The following is an 18,241-nucleotide window of genomic DNA, read 5'->3' as shown; positions in this document are numbered from 1 at the left end:
TTCCATTACGTAAAATGGAAAAATGAATTCCCATCAGCATAATTGGATTGGCATATGAAAAAAAAAAAAAAAAAAAAAAGAAAAAAGGTTGAGTTAAACTGCTCGACACGGACGTAGATTAAATGAAAAAGTAATCGAATACGTTGATTAAACTTCCGTGCTGGGAAATAAAAATATTTCATCCGTGAAAATGACTCGGACAGCCCGCGATGCCGTACAAGTCGAAGCTAAGCCTGTGCGAGAGTCCCCGCGGCGTCACGCGAGATCCATTCAACAAGTAGCCAAGTACACGTATATATTATTACCTCGGTCGTTTTAAAAGTAATCTCCAGCAGCAGCCGGTACATTTGCGTCCGCCCACTCTCTGCGTTCGCAGGCGTATATGGATACAGAGTACAGGCGGCCCTGTCTGGCACCCAGGCCTCTGGGAAAAAAAAACTTGCAGGCGCATGAAAAATATAAAAATAGCCCGTGCAGCCCGCCGGCAAAAAACATTGCGAAAAAAAAAAAAAAAAAAAAAAAAAAAACGAGAGAGATCCCTCTTGCGCTAAACAAAGGGAGCCCTCACTCTGCTTATCCACGTGGTATGATGATAAGCGACGCGGGTAGTAGCACGTCCAATATGATCTGTCAGTGACGCGTGACGGTGCCAGAGAGCACCGATTGACTCATCAGGAGCCATACGAGACTACTGCCCAGAACAATAGAGCATAGGTATGTACCTTATAGATATATGTATAATATATTATATTATGCGTATAATCGTTATTATAGTACACCAATTTTAATCGTGTATATATATATATACATCCACGACATCACCCACTCGGGCTATTTTCGTACCTCGTGTATAGTCATATGTATTAGATGGGTGCTGCTGTTGCTCTGCTCGGGTTTTCAGTAGTAAAGCCAGTGGTACGGTCAGACGGAGGATCGAGCTGGCTGATGGCACCCCCCCCCCTTCCAAGAGGAGGCAGCCGGTCTACGCACAGTCGCACACCCTGGCCAAAATCGACGCATGCGTGTCGGCTTCTCTCTCTCTCTCTCTCCTCACCCTCGTTTTGGTAAGGGAGAGCAGGTATCACTACACCATCAGGGAGAAACGATAGCAGCAGGTAGGTACACGTACGTGTAGTAGATGTATATGTGCACCTACCGAGGCTCGCTAGGAGATGGGGTACGTAAAAAGGGGGAAAAAAATAAATAAATAAATGAATAAACAAGGGGGGTGGGGGAAAGTGACACGCGTGTATGTGATGTTCTGTGCATCGGAGGCTCGTCGCGCGTGTACCAAGCAGCCTTGGCTCTCTGCGTCTGCAGGCGCGGCGGCGACGTAGCCGGCACGAGTGGGGGATGGGTGGGACGGCGCTTCTCTGTTCATCGGTCCTGTTTACCAGGCGCTTCAGTTCGCGTCGCGCCTCCTACCCGAGACACGCGCTCCGTCTAACCACGGACTACAACCGACGTGCCCGGCTGCCGCGATTTCATGTACATTAATAACAACGATAACCTGTCCGCGCGTATAAAAAAAAAAGAAAAAAAAAAAAAAAAAAGCAGCCCTGTCCACTCTCACTCCATACGTGTACGCGTACGATGAACACTGCAACTGGTTGCCCGAGGCTCGTCCACGCGTGCATTGCATTGTACTCGCCTGCGATCGAAAGCGATGGTACAACGTATAATATGCGTGCACAAGAGGTCATAAGCCGCGGTACGAAGGAACGGACAGGCTAGAGTGCAGGCTCCGACAATCACAATTGTAAATATTGCATCTGGGGTGATTCCCTCGCGAGGGGAAGTAAGGGGGAGCAGGAAGACCGAGGACAAGCAGAGATAATGGACAAAGCAATGGCAAAGAGATAGTGCCGAGAAGAAGGAGGAAGAGGCGAACGACGGTACTTATACAGCCTATACGGACGGGCAACAGGTGAGCCTCACTCTCTTCTCCCGGGACTATACGCCAATATATACATGACAAAAGGCGCGTCTCTGCAACTATGGCACTTACTCGGAATAATAATAATAATAATAATAATGATATTTGATAAATGTTTATGGTTTTTTTTTGTCATGGGGGTGGGTGGTATTTTTCACTCTGTGAATGTACGACGTGAGTTGGCGGTTACACGCAGTAACCGACGATTCTCTGCGACAACTTTCCCCGTGGAGAGGCGAATGTAGTATTTGATTCATCCGTTAGCTTTCGCTTGGTTATACATACGTGTACAATCGAGGTTACTCGGTTATTTTACCTCAAGGTAATGTACGATATGTGTATACAGTTAATTTTTATTGGAGTGTGGAAGATAGTCAACACTACCATTTCTCTCGATATTTGACTTTGACAAAACTTGAAAGTTTTTGATTATGTATATCGAGTGGCCAATGTATTGATGTATATAGTTACAGTTTGTTCGCTCAGCTCTCCAATTTTAGATGAAACGTTATCGAAAGGCCCTGTCTCTCGTAATTATCGTACATGTGCGTTGTATTTTAGCGCTGACAATTCGACAGGAAAAGGTTTGCGCTGCATAAAAAATGAATATGGAGGGACTGATTTTACCTTGTTCGCTTTTTATCTATGCCCACGAATTTCGCACTTTCCCCGCTCACCGTCTTCGAGGCACAACTTTGATTAAAAAGTCCGGTGGACAACGGTAGGTAATCATTAAACAGGCTTTCCCATTCAAAACAGCCTATAGGAAGGGGCACTCGGGCGTTGCAATAAAATTACGGATATAAATGAAAAAAAAGAGTCCCTCCCCCACCTCCACCCCGGCCCGGGCGATTCCCTTTCTCATTAGAGCGACGAGTAGTTTGCCGCTGGCACACCCCGTACATCCACCGCAGCTTCGAAATACAATTACGGGATACAGGTACTGCGCTCCGCTCGTCCCGAGAATCGCGCGTATTAATTTTAGCGGACGCTCACGGGGCGGAAACTTTATTTTCATCGGTGGCGTGCATGGTGCAGCCCGTAGCCCGTGAAAAATGATCCTGCAAGCGCCCCGGATATGCTCGAGCTCGTTTTTTTTTTTTTTTTTTTTTTTTTTTTTTTTTTTTTTTTTCGCTCGAATGACTCGATGAATACTTCATGGCGCGTGGGATGAGGGGCAAATTTCATTTCTCCTCACGAATTAGGCGAGGGCCGAGCGGATGCTAAATAATATCACACGTCGGGAGATGCCCTGTTTCGCTTCCATATCCTGATTTTCCTCTCATTGTCTTTTTCTTTTTTTTTTTTTTTTTTTTTTTTTTCCTCCCCGAGGTTATATATAAAGGGAATGGCTGCTTGTACGCACATTTTTTTTGTCTCGGGGAAAGTTTCACCGTCGTTTCGCTCGCCATTAGAAAAAAGTGCATTTACAATAGATGCTCATCTGGCAGCTCCAAAGACCGAGCGTAGAAAGTTGTTCAAAGCACCGATCCTCTTTTTTTTGGACCGTTTCGCTAATTATTTCGGAACAAAGTACGCCAACATCATCCCGTGACTTTGCATTCTGCGTCGTATACCATCGAAGACCTCCCCCCCCTCCCTTTAGCCAACAGGAAACACGAAAGCCGACATCTCTGTTGGAGGTGGAACGAATGGCGACGATATCATTTAGTAACGAGGAAAAGCCAAAGGAAAAATACTTCCATTGCACACGAACTTGTGCGTTGCTCTATATATTTTTTTTTTTTTTTTTCCGAATAGGCATAAATGAAAATCACCCTGAAATTGCACATTTTTGGCTCATTAAGCCGTGATTCCTTACTATTTCGTCGTTATCGACTCGGGGGGCAGCGACTGCATCATCATCACTATTATTATTCTTACCATCGAATGGATACAACAATCATTTGTGAGGAAGGACACGGCATAAATTGATGATTATCAAACCAACGTAAATTAGTTTCTCTAGTGTAGGATTAAATAAACACGAGTGGGTAACTGCTCGGTCTTTAACTGTAACCCACAGCCATCAACGGGCAAATTACGTATTTAATTACTCAACTTCACTTCCTGGAATACTAAATAAGCTACTTAAAATATAAATACTTATTTATAAAAAAAAAAAAAAAAGGTTGGATTGCCGTGTTGATTAATTTGTATTTACAATCAATTAAAGCAGTTGAATACAAGGAGTCGGTAGAATTAAAAGTTGAACGACAAAATGCTAATGAAAAAAAAAAATTGTAATTAAAATGTAGTATAAAGTTATAAGTGTCTTTTTGAAATTGCAGTGTTTCATTCTTATTAAGTTGTATCTATTTGTAACTTTGATAACTGCTTGTCTACTGTATATTTATAAATACTGTGTTTTTTTTTTTTTTTTTTTGATAAATATTGAACAATCCAATAGCTTATAACTTGAATAACTTAAAAAATAAACTGTATTGTTTTAGAATAAAAAATGAAACGTGATTGTCCAGATCGATCAAAAAATGTGTTCATGCGATAAAAACTGCATTCCGCTGCCTACATGCACTGAATCACCGTACCGTAATGACGATCGTAGTGGCAATTGAATTTTTCTTTCCAATTTTCCTCGCGCGATCGATGAACGTTAAATTTGCTTGGGGCTGGGCAAATATCAATTTTGGCCAAAGTGAATTTTGAATTTGACGCCGGCCGAACCACTCGGCAAAAACTGAAATCGCAATCATCCCTGCGTACACCCACTCTCTTCCCCAAACGGTGTTACTTCCCACCCGTGTGAGTCAAAAAAAGGGAACATTCACTTACAACCGAGAAAAAAAAAAAAAAAATCAAAGGGCGATCCAAAAATGAGAAATCAACGAGTTTTTCGCCCGATCACGCAAATTGTAGCAACGTCGAAGCGAGCCAAAGCAATAAAAAAAATGACACAGCTACCACTCGGTGCAAACTGCAAGGCTCCTGTCTCTTTGTCGTTTGTTTCGAGGTTTTGTGGGCGCCCACTTTTGAGCAAACGATGAATACAAAGGGGATCGAAATTCTTTTCCTTAATTAGAGGGCAAACGCGGGCGAGGTACGGTCGTTTGGTGCCACCGCCGTGGAACTGATGAAAAGGCCCGGGAAGTGCCGCTTTCGCTCGTCCACCTTCACCCCCCCCCTTGCACCCAAGGTATAATAGCTGTTCCCCTGTGCGTATATGCATGTATATAACTGTTGTGTGGCATGTCAACTACTCCATGTATTTACTCACCTACCGCGCGTACAAGCTTCTCTCCCTCTGATATGCGCCCACAAGGTGTACCGTTAGAGCCTCGCCATTACTTACCTATGGATAATAACAATGGCGAGGACGATGCGATGTAGCGCTCAATTTTCGTCTCTGTAGATACACACATACCTATACACGTCAAATTTTTTCGCACTAAGTGATTGGGTATGTATAGAAACGAGCCATCACTGGACGTGCTATCGTTATCATTGCTACAATATCATAAAGAGGTACAGGTAGACGCGGTTTCCAGTAGAAAAGTCAGGATTTGGTCGGACGTGACGAGGCGAAAGTTCAGATCCCTCGCCAACGGTCGGTGGTGGTCCAAAAGTTGTTTCAGCGTACATATACGCCACTGTGTACGAGCTCTTGCACCACCTAAAATAGATCATCGAGAGCGAGGCTTGCGCGGCCAAACGGAGAAAGTATGGGCACAACTTGCGTATATTCGCGGGAGTTCCCTGTTAAACGGGATGAGCTTTGGCCGCGCACTGTACAGGTATATATATAATAAACATCGGCGCCAAAGTAAAATCCCGTGCCGTGCCGCGATGCCGTTTGCTGATTTTATTAGAAACTTTTTGCGTCGGACGCGGTGGTGGTAGGTAAAACGGGCAGTGCGTTTTTCGTAACCTTGACACGGCGTGTAAACATACATACAGATACGTGTATACCTGCGTACGGTGAGGGGGAGGGGGGCAGTTCGCGCGCACGTGTCGCATACGCGAGCGGCGTGCGCAAATATAGAGGAAAAAGGGGGGGGAGGGGGTCGAGAGCGAATTTCGTTGAGTGAAAGATAATAGCTGAATTCGGGGGGTAGTGGAACAAGCTCGAGAGCTTAAAGGGGGAAAGAAAGAAAAGTTATTGAGCCAGCCAAGGGGGGACAAGTAAGAACATCCCTTGCCATACTTGACTTCGAAACGCCGAGAAGCGGGTCCAACCGACGCGCATGTGTGTACACGTAGAAAAAAAAAATTGACATGCCATGCGGGGAGTATGAGAGATAAAGGGACAAACGGGGCGGAAGCTAACATGGGAAATGTGATTATGTTCCCAACAAGGGATACGGTGAATCGTTGCGTGTATAAAAATATCCTTCTGAAAATTGGCCCTTTCAAATGTTTCGCTGATGCGTATAAGTGTGTAAGTACGTGTCCTCGCTCGGCGCATCTCGGGAAGACGTTTCCCCCCCCCCCCCAAGCAACGAGATCTCAATGGTTGTCGAAGCCAACAGCAGCAACGCGGTACCATCGGATCGATATGCTCCATATATTACGTGTGTACATCTCGTGTACGCAACACGCAACCACGCGACGCTAAATCTAAGTTTGCGCGATAATTAACGATATTAGTTTGTGCCCTCATTGGAATTTATCGCCCGAGCGTATGATCATATGCGCGTACGAAATTGTTGTGGTACAATCAAGGCCATTTGCTTTTTCCTTTTACCCACCTGTAAATGTATACGCGCGGAGGTGAGAGAGGGTTGTTGACTTGATGGCCGGGGCATGGATGGAAGGGGGAAAAAAAAATTGGTGTAACGAGAGGGGCCGTATTATATGTAGCGTTGGACAAGGTATATGTACACGTGACGTCGAAACGGAGAGGCGTGCGCGGTGTATATATATATACGGTCACCCTATACACCGACGATATTGTTACACCTGTAGGGGAAAAAAACAAAACGGGTTGTATACGCGAGTACTCACAGGCGCCCGTGGATATAGTCCCGTGCGTGACCGCCTTTCCGTCTCTTGTGTGTATTATACACACAAAATATTACTAATGGGTATATATAACATGCGTGCCCGACGCATGTCGGTTACACGTTTGCCCGTACAGGTGTCTCAAGGCCGCGTTTCGCTCTTCCGTTCACCTGTTTTTGCCACCTGTATACTCGATTTACATTTATTTTACGGGATCCCGGCCGACACCGCCAACTCGTATAAACGACGTTTGCTTGCGCTCGGCTGACCAATGGCCAACTTTACTACTTGCTACCGTATCGGTCCGGTGGTGCTCGATTAATGTATACGAGTGACAGTAGCGACTGACATTAAAAGCAGGTTTTTACATGGGTTTACCCACCTGTAAGGTGCCATTTGCATACCGTCGCTCCCGCGAAGCGCGCAAAACAAATTAATAAGCGTGTGTACGCGCATTAGTAGAAAACAAAAAGGTAGCGCTTTTGCTCTCGATACGATGCAGTTACGATGCATTGTCATGAATACTCATGGCGGTTAGCCGTAGTCGGGGCACCGCCTACATGGGATCTATAGGGGGGAGCGCGAAACTTTGTTTACGCGCGTTATTTCGATAGTGGGTCACTGGTCTACCTTGAACGCTGAGACTCTGTTGGTTTTGACGTTACGCGACGGTATTGATGCATCCAACCGAGTCGCTGCGTCCCTGACACGTATACAATACCTTCTCTCTACCCGCCATATACTCTTATTATTATTATTATTATTATTACTGTGGCAGTATAGGCTATAATATATGTACTGCCTACGAATAATTATAATTCCCGTGTATGGTTTTATACCGATGATGCACGAAGCGGCTATCCCGTGCACGCGCCATCAACTCGTCCGTATCGAAATTATTGGCTCTTGTTGACAGTAAAACATTGCCGATTGAGCGTATATCCATCCACGAGTGTATGTGCATTGACTCGCGTTGTACCCGCGCTGATTTCACCCGCCAAATCCACGCGCTCTCATTTCATCGGCTCGCGGCTTCAATTAGCAGCAGAGTGCAATTAAGTGATGGCGATTCCTCGCTGAGGGTATGGGAAAGGAGAGATGAAAAAGAGACACGGGCAGGGGTAACAGCTGGCCGTAGAAGCCAATTCGAGGCCAGAGCCAACGAACGGTAGTGGAGGCCGCGCGTCTCTCTTGGAAAAAGACTCAGCCCGTGCGCAGAGTATATATTATCATCATTCGATCTGCAGTTTCACGGAGCCGATTCCTCTTTAAATTAAATGGATCTCGGGCGCGCTGTGTGTGCAGGGGGCAAACAAAAAAAATCAATCGAGCGCGGCTCCGTGCTTGTACTCTTTGGGAGGCGATATATAGGCGACAGCATCAGCTAATGAACGGTTCAAAGCCTCGAGTTCGCTGATTGTCTCTTTTGAGCGCCTACACAAATGGGTATAGGTGCGTGCGCGTGAGGGGGGGGGGATCCTTTGGCGCCGGTACGAGAGGCGCAGGTTCTTGCGAGCAGGAAAATAATGGCTTCTTGCGCGAAACTCGGGGAGCCAGCCCTTCTTGTCATCGTGGAATTGGCAATTCTCTATACCTCGAGTAAATTTAGTTGAATACGCGCATGCGTCTCCTAATTGTCGTTACCTCTGAATCATCGTATATACATAGCAAAAAAAAAAACCCAAAGGTGTGTACAATGGGTTTCATGTCATTTGAACGATTTTTCCCGTATGGTGCAACGAGGGTTAACTCAAATAAGGCCCGCATCAACAATAGAACTAATATATTGTAGGTCCATCCACAAAGCCGGTTGACTCCTGCACGCCAACGAGTGTGTATATATATATGTATAACAAACACACGTAGCCTAATTGAATTTGTTGATTAAAAACAAAGTTAGGCCAAACGTGTCCTCGAGCTCCGAAACGAGTTCAACTCAAGCACGTAAACTCGCGCTACATTATATATACGTACCTGTACGGTGTGAGGGTAAGGGAGCCTGTCTGTGCAAGTGCACCAGATGATGCGCGACCTACACACGTGCATTACACTTGGCAGATAGTACTTGGAGACAATCACGAGTTTATACCCACTCTCGAGCAAGCGGGTATATACATGTATTATAGGGTGCGCTTTGCCTTCAGTTTGCAGTTTATAGCGAGGAGGAGGAGGAAGGAAATTAAGGAGAGCTAAGCCGAGCTGCGCACGGTTGCTCGTGCTACTGGTGCTGGCGTTGTCGTTCACTACCGACTGGGGACAAGGTCGTAAGCCCCAGCGAAATTGAAAAATTGAGCACGACCGCCGAGCTGCACATCTCGGTGCTGGCTACGCTACGCGATGCACCTTTTTTTCTTTTCTTTTTTTCTTTTTTCGTACACCGCAAGAGTGTATCCACCGTAAATTAGAGATAAAAATGAAGCGCTCGTGGGGGAGTAATTTCCGCGAGATTGTAAAACTCTCTCTGTATGTACATTCCGTTTGTGCGCCACGCGCTCACAGGAGGGAGCAAAGTCTTTCCCCTCCGACTCGCCCTTGTATATACGCAGGTACGCGATTCTCCTTCTGTTGATGTCCAAAATTGTGGGTACACGTTTATACATTTTTACCGAGTGTATCCACCTCTCTCTGCCTCCACATTTGGCCCGCGGGTGGAGCGTGTGTGTGTGTGCCGACAGAAGCGAGCCAGCAAATTATTCATACCAAAAGTTGGCTCGGTTGAGTCTTGGGGGAGAGGGACAAAAAAAAAAAAAAAAAAAAAGTTCCGAGTGCCGGGATGGGGTGGAGTTTTAAATTTACCGCGACGCTCCGTGGCTTCCCTTGTCTCCTCCCGCGTCGTGTGCGGCAGCTGTTTGCATTTACTCCCTGGGACCGGAGATTATCAAGTTTGCTCGGAGCCCCGATCTTCAACGTGGGGTTAATAAAAATGCACGCTCTCCACGCTGAATCGGGCCATGCTTGTTTTCGTAACTTCGTATCTGTCGCTGCCACTGCTACTGGATGGTGGAATTAAAAAAGGGTATGGGTAAACCACACTACGCGAACCTGCTGGTCGATTGGATGGAAAAAGTTTATAAACATTTATTTTCCTTCGGAGTCAGGGTATTATTAGCTTTTTAGCCACACCTACTGCTCTACGAGATTTTTATACATCATGGCAAAAAGTGCCATAATTCAGAAGTTGCTTTTTTTTTTCCTTCATCATGGCTGAGTTTCAAAGAGAAATACATACTTTTTCGTTATAACTTTGTAAGTTGACGTCTTGTGCGCTCCTGAAGCTGATGGAGGATTTCATTGGAATACAACTTTTCTGTTGGTAGCGTACAGACTTTTCTCAAGAAGAAGTCAAATAAGTACCTACACTACTCTACATCGAAAAAATGTTTGGAAAAAGTGAGCGAAACCGGAAAAAGTTGTGGTTCCATGATAAACTATATTTAATACAAAACTTGTACCTGTTATCATCTCATTTAGGTAAATTGTTGCAAAACCAAATTCATTTTAACAATCGAAGTATGCAATTTTCGCCAAATGGCCCATTTGTGATACCATACCGTGTTATGTTAGAGTGAACTCGATATTTACGACTCTGCGAGTCGAGGAAGATTTTATTTCCTCCCGCTCGGACCATGGCGTGGGTGATACTGCGAGTAGTATATATTGATTTGAATGAAATGATTACTTGTTTTTTTTTTTTTTTTTGTTTTTGTTTTTTTCTCCAAGAGTTATAAGCCTGTGATCCGAGACGCACAGTAAATTCCTATTACTAAATATATCACCTTACAGATTTTACGATGAAAACGTGGATTTTCAAGAAAAAGTTTTATTTTCTCGCTAAATATTGTAATATTTCTCATAATGATGTGTTAAAAGTGCCAAAATTGAATATTAAAAAATCGTTAAAATCATCACACGTTATTTTGATTGAGAAATAATAGTGGTTCTCACGTGTTGAGTATTCCCTGCTTTTCTCACTACACGATCACGAAAAAAAGAAAAGACTACAATAAAAAAAAGCGTGAAGCCCGTCTATAGTTTTCGTTCCTCGTATGATATTCACAATCGATATACTGTACGAAACGAACGTATGACTTTAGCCAACCCTCGGCCGAGAAAAGGGGAAAAAAGAAAAGACACGTGGGACGGCGATAAGCACTGTATTTGTAAATTTTGAAGCAGAAACAAAGAAAAAAAAGGGCGCAATGAAATTACTTGCTCACCCTTAAATCGCAAAGACCACCCTTACACCGCACTTGTGGTAGGAAAAATGAGTTTCCCTCAACCACGCTCGACCTCAGCGATCTCATAATCCTCGTGCTCTTTTGCTGAAGAAAGAAAAAAAAAAAAAAAAAAAAACAAAAAAAACAAAAGCCCCTTTTTCTTATTAGTCATCGAACGGACAGGTGGAGAAGAAAAGCTGACGTACGTTGCCGTCGCGTGTCTACCCACTGGTATAAATATGCCCGTGTGTACATACCCACTTTGCTACATAATTAGGCGCGTCTGAGCTCTCGCGTTCGTTGTACCCTTATGACCACTTCCTTATTGTTTCTCAACTTGTGGGACCAATATTTTTCCTTCCATCAAACCTATCTGCGCAACTCCAAACGCAGGGTGCAGCGAACCTTTTATTTCCCGTTTTCGGTATATTCCAAGCTGCAAAGCCTCGCGGCATTTCCAGACCACGTCGAATTTGTCTTTGAACTTTGCGGGAGTTTGGCCCTCACGTGCGGCCCAGGGAGTCGTTCACCGAGGACTCATCTTTTCTCCAGTTGTGCTCCACAAATTAACCCGGGCGTATTTCGCATTTTTCCTTTTATTTCGCTGTAGATACTATTACACGTTCCTCTCACCTTGGCTCACCCCGAAATTGCCTTGATTTGTCCCTGTTTTATTATTTTTTCTTATCAACTACACCCACCGGTGAATATTGCGAGTACAATGTCTCTGGTATATGGTACGTACACACACACGCGCGATACGTCCGTCGGCGAGCTCGTTTCACTTTTCGGCCCGGCTAACGAGATTTTTCGCGAAAGCCGCTTACCCGAGCGTTCATTTAGCTTCCACCGTGTAGACCCCGGCGGCGGCGGCTTACGGGCAAGGTGGAAAAAAAAAGGAGAAAGAAACAAATTAATTGAATTTTTGTTCTCTTTTTGATTTTTGATCCAATACCACGTAATACGTATCGATTCGAAATTTCATTATCTACATACGCAGGAGACAACAACGAAGCACTTGTAGTTTGGCTGGGCAAAAAAAAAAAAAAAAAAAAAAAAAAAAAGACCTTACTTTCCGTGGCAAAAGCAAAAGTCGACCGTAACGACGTCTCGAAGCTCAGACGTTTAAAATGACTTTTGGAAAAAAAGGGGTATTGGCCTTACATGTTGGAGTTGCCATGGAAACCCCGAGGATAAGAAGGGAAGGGTGGGCCGAAACAACACGCGCAAAAGCAAAATTGATGAAAGGGAGCGCGAGAGAAGCGGGGCTCGGCTTTCCGTACGTTAAATTAGACTCTCTCTCTGTACAGCGAACAAAGGCACCAGCCGTTTGTAGGTGCGTACAATCCTTACCACCATCCACCATAGGCCCGGGGTATACAAATACACGCTGTGCGAGCGAGAAACACTTGACCTACGCATTTTCATTCCTCGATGTGAAAGCGATGGGAGTTACAAGTGCAAGTGAACGTCGAACTATGTATGCGGTCCAATACGCAAAAGAATGAACAGCCAAGCGCGGAACTGACTAGGTGCAGTCACGGGAGATGGCAAAAAAGTGAGTGACACGAAGCCATAAACTCCGTGTATAGCAGGAACGTGACGAGCGATCGCCAATGACGTGCGCCGTCTCTCGTTTGGGGCAAAACTTGATTTTCCCCCACTTTGGCCATCTTTCCTGCTCTGATTTATTTCGAGGAAAAAAAAAAAAAAAAAAAAACTATTGAGGTGATGTCCTTTCAAAACGTGTCGCTCTTTACAACGGTCCACCAGTATGAGAGTCTCAAAAACTCATCATTAGCATTCTCGCAAAACCCCTTTTTCTCCGCCCGATGCGAATATACCTGTACGGGTGGCCAAAGCCTTCCGTTTAATCTGCATTTCCGCGCGACCACCAGAGGAGATTTAATCCGCGGCTTGTGCAATTACGGAAAGAGACAGCGCCCATACAGGGAGTCGATTCGGTGCTCGCATTTGCGTGGCGCTTCGTACACGGACGCGGCTCTGTTTTACGAGCGTGTAGGGGGTGTCGGCGATCGATACGCGTATATTTACATGCTACCGAATTTTTGAAAGCACATCAAACATCGATTCGAGCACTGTTTGCTCTGCAAGTCGCGTAAGAGTACGAGGGTAGCTATATAGGACACGTAGGAGCAAATTCGAGATTAAGAAGGACGGAATACATTACTGCACGCGTGTGCACATAAGAGAGCAAAGCCCTCGAGTCGGCGAGCATCTGGCGAGGGGGAGCCGTGCCATTGAAAAATTAATGTTCTTCCATGTTTTCTTTATTGTCTACATCGCGTATACGTCATATCCCACCGTGAGAGAAAAACAAAAACAAATTCGACTTTTACCGAAATCGTCAATTCCCCACGAATGCATACGGGGGTAGTTCAGCGGCAGAGTCTTTGGCCGAAGATTCAAAGCGACACGCGAGGTGTAAAAGCTATACATGTACGAGATACATCCGAGTGTAGCGTGAAACGAATGCTTGTCCGGTATTGGCCGATGCGTGACTCGAGTTTCAATTTGGGTCCAGCCTACATAATGTGCACGGTGCTCGTTATCGAGTTGAATTTCAATCGGAAGCATCACCCGCAAGGGTAAAAGGGACACGAGCCGCGGGAAGAATGTTTAGCCGGTTGACACGGGTTTCCCATTTTCATCCCCCTTTTGTTTTTGTCTCTCCTCCTTTGTCCTAGAAAAATTGTAAAAGACGCGCCAACGGGAGACGACAGAAGCCGGCTTGGATAAATAACCGATTGTGTGCTCCTCCCGTGGAATTCGCGGGAGATGTTATACTTTAGGCCTCGTGGCGCGCAAACACGTCGGGACGTTATAACGACCGGAGACAGATAGGTATACGTACATGTAAGATGTGTGTCTATAGAATAAAGGGAGTGCGGGTGGAATTTTTATTATCAAGATGCGTCAAATATTATGCACCATTTCTTGGGTACGGTACACGTCTACACCACCAGTCGCGCATTTAAATACGTCCATTATAATTTATTAAAACCCACCGTGCACGTGTGTACTGTTGTATATATGTATATGCACGTATAGCAAAGTTATAATTGTTTTAGCTCAAGTATCGATCGTTCGAGCTCGCTGCACCGGTACTTTAAATTTTTCATCACATTCTGCATTTGAATTAAAAAAGCCGTGCTCGGAATCGTTACTTTTTCCGGATAATCCCGAGCCCTTGACACGTGTTTGTTTTACTTATTTACCGATGACGACTGTGACGGCTGTGACGTTATCGGCATAAATTTCGGGTTTATTCGAGGAAGCACGCGTTGTTTGCTCGCCAGTGTCCTTTCCTGTTTTCGTCGAATGAGATATATATCTGTCTTCGTTTCAGCTGTCGTCGACGGAGTGAAATCTCCCGTCATACCTAACGCGCCCCTTTCTCGAAGATCATTGTTACAAAGAATAATTGGAAAACCTTAACTGCCGTCGACATTGCAAATAACGAGGGCACAGTTTGTCAAATAACAACTTGGAAATCCACTCAATCATCCATCCAAGATTTCAGTAATAAGAGTATCCATTTTCATCGTAAGCCATTGTTTCCTGTCTCCGTACGATAATCGTCGACAAATTATCTCTGCGCGCCGTTGCATAAGCAGCTTTTTTTTAAATATTTCTTGCTATGTGTCATCGCTCGGAAATATCACGTGCACTCGACCAAGTAATTGTCAATTGCTCATTCAATTTTGAAAAATCACCGAAAAACATTTGTTTTTGTTTTTTTTAAGCGGGTACGACAAACCTTAGATGAGCGTCAATATTAACCAGCTCTGATTGAGGAGATGGTTGGTACTTGGTATGAAATCGTTGAGTAAACAACACACGTTTTAATTCCAGAAAGGGTATAAAGTTTTTTTGTACTTGTCACAAATCCAAAAATACCTCTGACCAGTTCTATATGTACCCTTTTAACGTATATAGGTGTATCGTCATGTATATAGCTCGAGCACAGGGGCTAAGGAGAATGGATTAACGGGAAAGCGCTTTTGCCTGTTTTCTTCACTATTTAGTGGCCCTGGGGGGCAACATGATACCCCTTACCTACTGAATGGACGCGTAAGAGTACGCCATACATATATATATTGTACACGCAATGTACCAAGTATCCTCATTGCGCATTTAAAGGGGATGTAATATACAATATTGGATAACCAAGCCTATACGGATGAAACTCTGTTTTTTTCCTTTTATTTATTTATTTATTTTCACATTATTCCAAATATGCCAGTTGAAAAGCTATTATTAAAGTACACACAAATTACAAATATACATATTTTTTTTTTCGTGTGCAACATCAATGCCGTGCGTAGGTATACTGCACGTACAAACAAATTTAGAGAAGACGTGTAGGAGGGATTAGAGCTCGGTTTGGTTAGCTTTTTGACACGGATTTCGAGACTAATTTAACTTTCTGGAAACAAACGGGAAAGTTTGACAGGGGGTGGGGGGCAAACGCGCACTCACGCGAGTGGTAAACCCATACATGTACACCACGTGTTTCAGGAAGGGCGATTCGGCTAAATGTCAGATTCCCACCCCCCCCCCCCCGAATCCAACTGATGTGCTCCTGCACTGGATTATACATGCATTGGTAGTTGCAGCGTATATAGGTACCGTGCCACGGTCAGCCGGGCGAGAAGATGTTACGCCCCACTTTGGCTGGGCGAGGAAGGGCTATACCATGGTGGTTAATGAAGCAGCGCACCCACACATACACAGCGTATTTATTACCCATTCGCACGGTACAACGTTCACCGGTCATTTCCTGCCAGCTGGCCCAACGAGCTCACGGACACGTAACGCTATACCCATTATTACTACAATTATTATTATTATTATTATTGCTCCATCTTATACAATGGGGTTGCGCACGCGTGTGCATAATATATATGCGAATGTGCCGTAGAGGTGGGATTAGAGTGGGCATCCCCGTTCTCGCGGAGCTCCCGGACCATTCGCTTGATGATGGTGCTTCCGCGGTCAGGAGTAGCTGCTGAAAAATAAACGCTACCGATGCATATTTGATGGAACGGAGGGAGCAAAAACGACGAGACGATGGTGGATACGGTATAGTTGTAAAAAAAGACACGGTGGGATGCGCCTCCGAGCGGAGGAATCTGAGGTACGGCACACACGGTTCGTTGTATATACCTATACACGTGTCGAGGGTAAAATACGTTTCCTCATCTCGCGTAGTGCAGCGCGTTTGTCCCCACGTATATAGCCTTGTCTTTCTCCCTCTTACCCCATTCCGTCCGCAGCTGTTGTAACTCGAAATGGGAATATAACTATACTTACCCTACGACTTGGTTTCCCAAGTTTCGAGTACAACCATGTACGCAACTTTAATTACAACAGGATCCACGTGCGCGGGTGGGTATACTCGGTCGTATAATGTCTTTGACAACCGGTTGAAATATGGTCTGTTGGTGCACGGTGCTGGTGGACGAATTATGTGTATTGTGTACTCGAGTCTCGCTTGATCCATTTGTTACGATACTTTTCGTGATTTCGGCGCTGTAATTGCTGAACAACCGATCGCGGGGTGAGGACGTTCTACTTTTCCAGGGGGACAAAGCCAACGTCTGGAAGTGTCAATGACAGGCGATCCGTTGAGCGTTATAATTTACAACGGGACGTTAATTGTCGAAGTAAATCATCGCTTTCGCACTGTGTCATGTGAATTCGATGAAAAATATGCGGGGTGTCGTGGCCGCTCGTGCGTCAAAGGCGAATGACAAAAATAAATAATCGATATTCCGTTTTCGATGGGTATGCATACAAGCCAACGGCTAGGAAATACTTGGCAAATATTTGGCAAAAAAAAAAAAAAAAAAAAAAAAAAAAAAAAAAAAACTACGAAAAAATGACCAGCCGTGCGGGATGGAAGCTTCGCCCGAGCCAAATATTTGTTTTTCTCGGTTTCTCCGTCCGCTCGGAATAACACCCTTACGTCCACCAGAGTACAGTAGCGGAATCTCAATCGCGTCGAAACTTTCTCTCTACTAACTCCGAGAAAAGGAAAAGCTAACCGATTGTCTCCTTGCATCACGTATACCGCAAAAACAACGATCGCCCCCACAAACTCGGGGGCCCCTCGGTCCATTGCTTCCTGATTCCCGATCACACACCCCTCCATCATCGGACCATCCCTGCAATACATGTGCCTACACGTGCTCGTAGTACAGCAGCCGGTGATTTTCTTGATACGTTTTTGATTCGACGAGAAGCTTGGCCCTCTCGTCGCGGTATTATTGTGTTTACTGCCGGGTGCCTCTCGCGAGCACGCCCATCATCCGTCCAACGTGTGTATTGACACAGAGTGTATCGAGCGATATATTTGGGTTTCCCGCGTGCATGTTTACCCAAAGCGAGTATATGGATCGAACGGTGTTTGCGTCATGGCGCGCGATACGCGTTACACTTTTTTTTTTTAGGGGAGACCGTCAGTGTGTACCACCAACGACAGGATATCCATTCGTCAAATCGTGCCATTGCGTTGGTTTTTACACTCGCCTCGCGCGGAAATAATGTAACGAGGGCTTTCCCGTCGGTTCCATAAATAATCCCACTGGGGCTCCACTCTTATGCCGTTGGAGCAGAATTGGCCGTTGTTTCGTGAATGAGCCAGCCTTTTCGTAACTCACTCTTGATTAATCGTAAATACCACGATTGTAGCCTGAAAATGGCATAATGGCCCTTAACTTGATGAATGATCGAAAAAAAGCCGTATCCACTTTCGCATTAATTTTCAAGCGCCCAGGTGTATTTTTATTCCAAAGGAGTCGAGTTGAAAAACCCTTGGATTTGCGAAAGGCCCCCGCCAGACGTTTGAATCGAAAATGGCGCCCGGGGGTCGCAGCTGCGATAAATAAATCCGAATTAAAATCCAAGCCCCGTTTTTTTTTCAGTCGGCGTAACTTTCCCGGGCCACCCTTTTCTCCCTTTGTCATTCCGTGGAAAAAAAAAACTCCCCTCCTACCTGAACCCACTTTTAGATTTCCCCCCCCCCTCCCTTGGGCTCCCCTTTTTATTTCACCTCTTTTTTTTCTTCTTTCCTTTCCATTTCTTTCCACTCTCTTTAACGTTA

General features: G+C 45.0%; 1 protein-coding gene across 1 annotated transcript in view; it reads left to right on the top strand.

Annotated features, from left to right (window-relative positions):
* Positions 1-1,384: 1,384 nt before the first annotated feature.
* Positions 1,385-18,241, top strand: part of bma (SCY1-like protein bma) — a 45,088-nt gene continuing 28,231 nt past the window's right edge. Inside the window, exon 1 of the mRNA XM_089598312.1 lies at positions 1,385-1,927. The gene's annotated coding sequence lies outside the window, so the exon portion shown is untranslated. The remainder of the gene's footprint in view (positions 1,928-18,241) is intronic.

Source organism: Copidosoma floridanum, unplaced genomic scaffold (assembly GCF_036245765.1).
Source record: "Copidosoma floridanum isolate Cflo_tuat_1 unplaced genomic scaffold, Cflo_Japanese_pri ptg000006l, whole genome shotgun sequence".
NCBI lineage: Eukaryota > Metazoa > Arthropoda > Insecta > Hymenoptera > Encyrtidae > Copidosoma > Copidosoma floridanum.
This window is presented reverse-complemented; position numbering and strand designations above follow the sequence as displayed.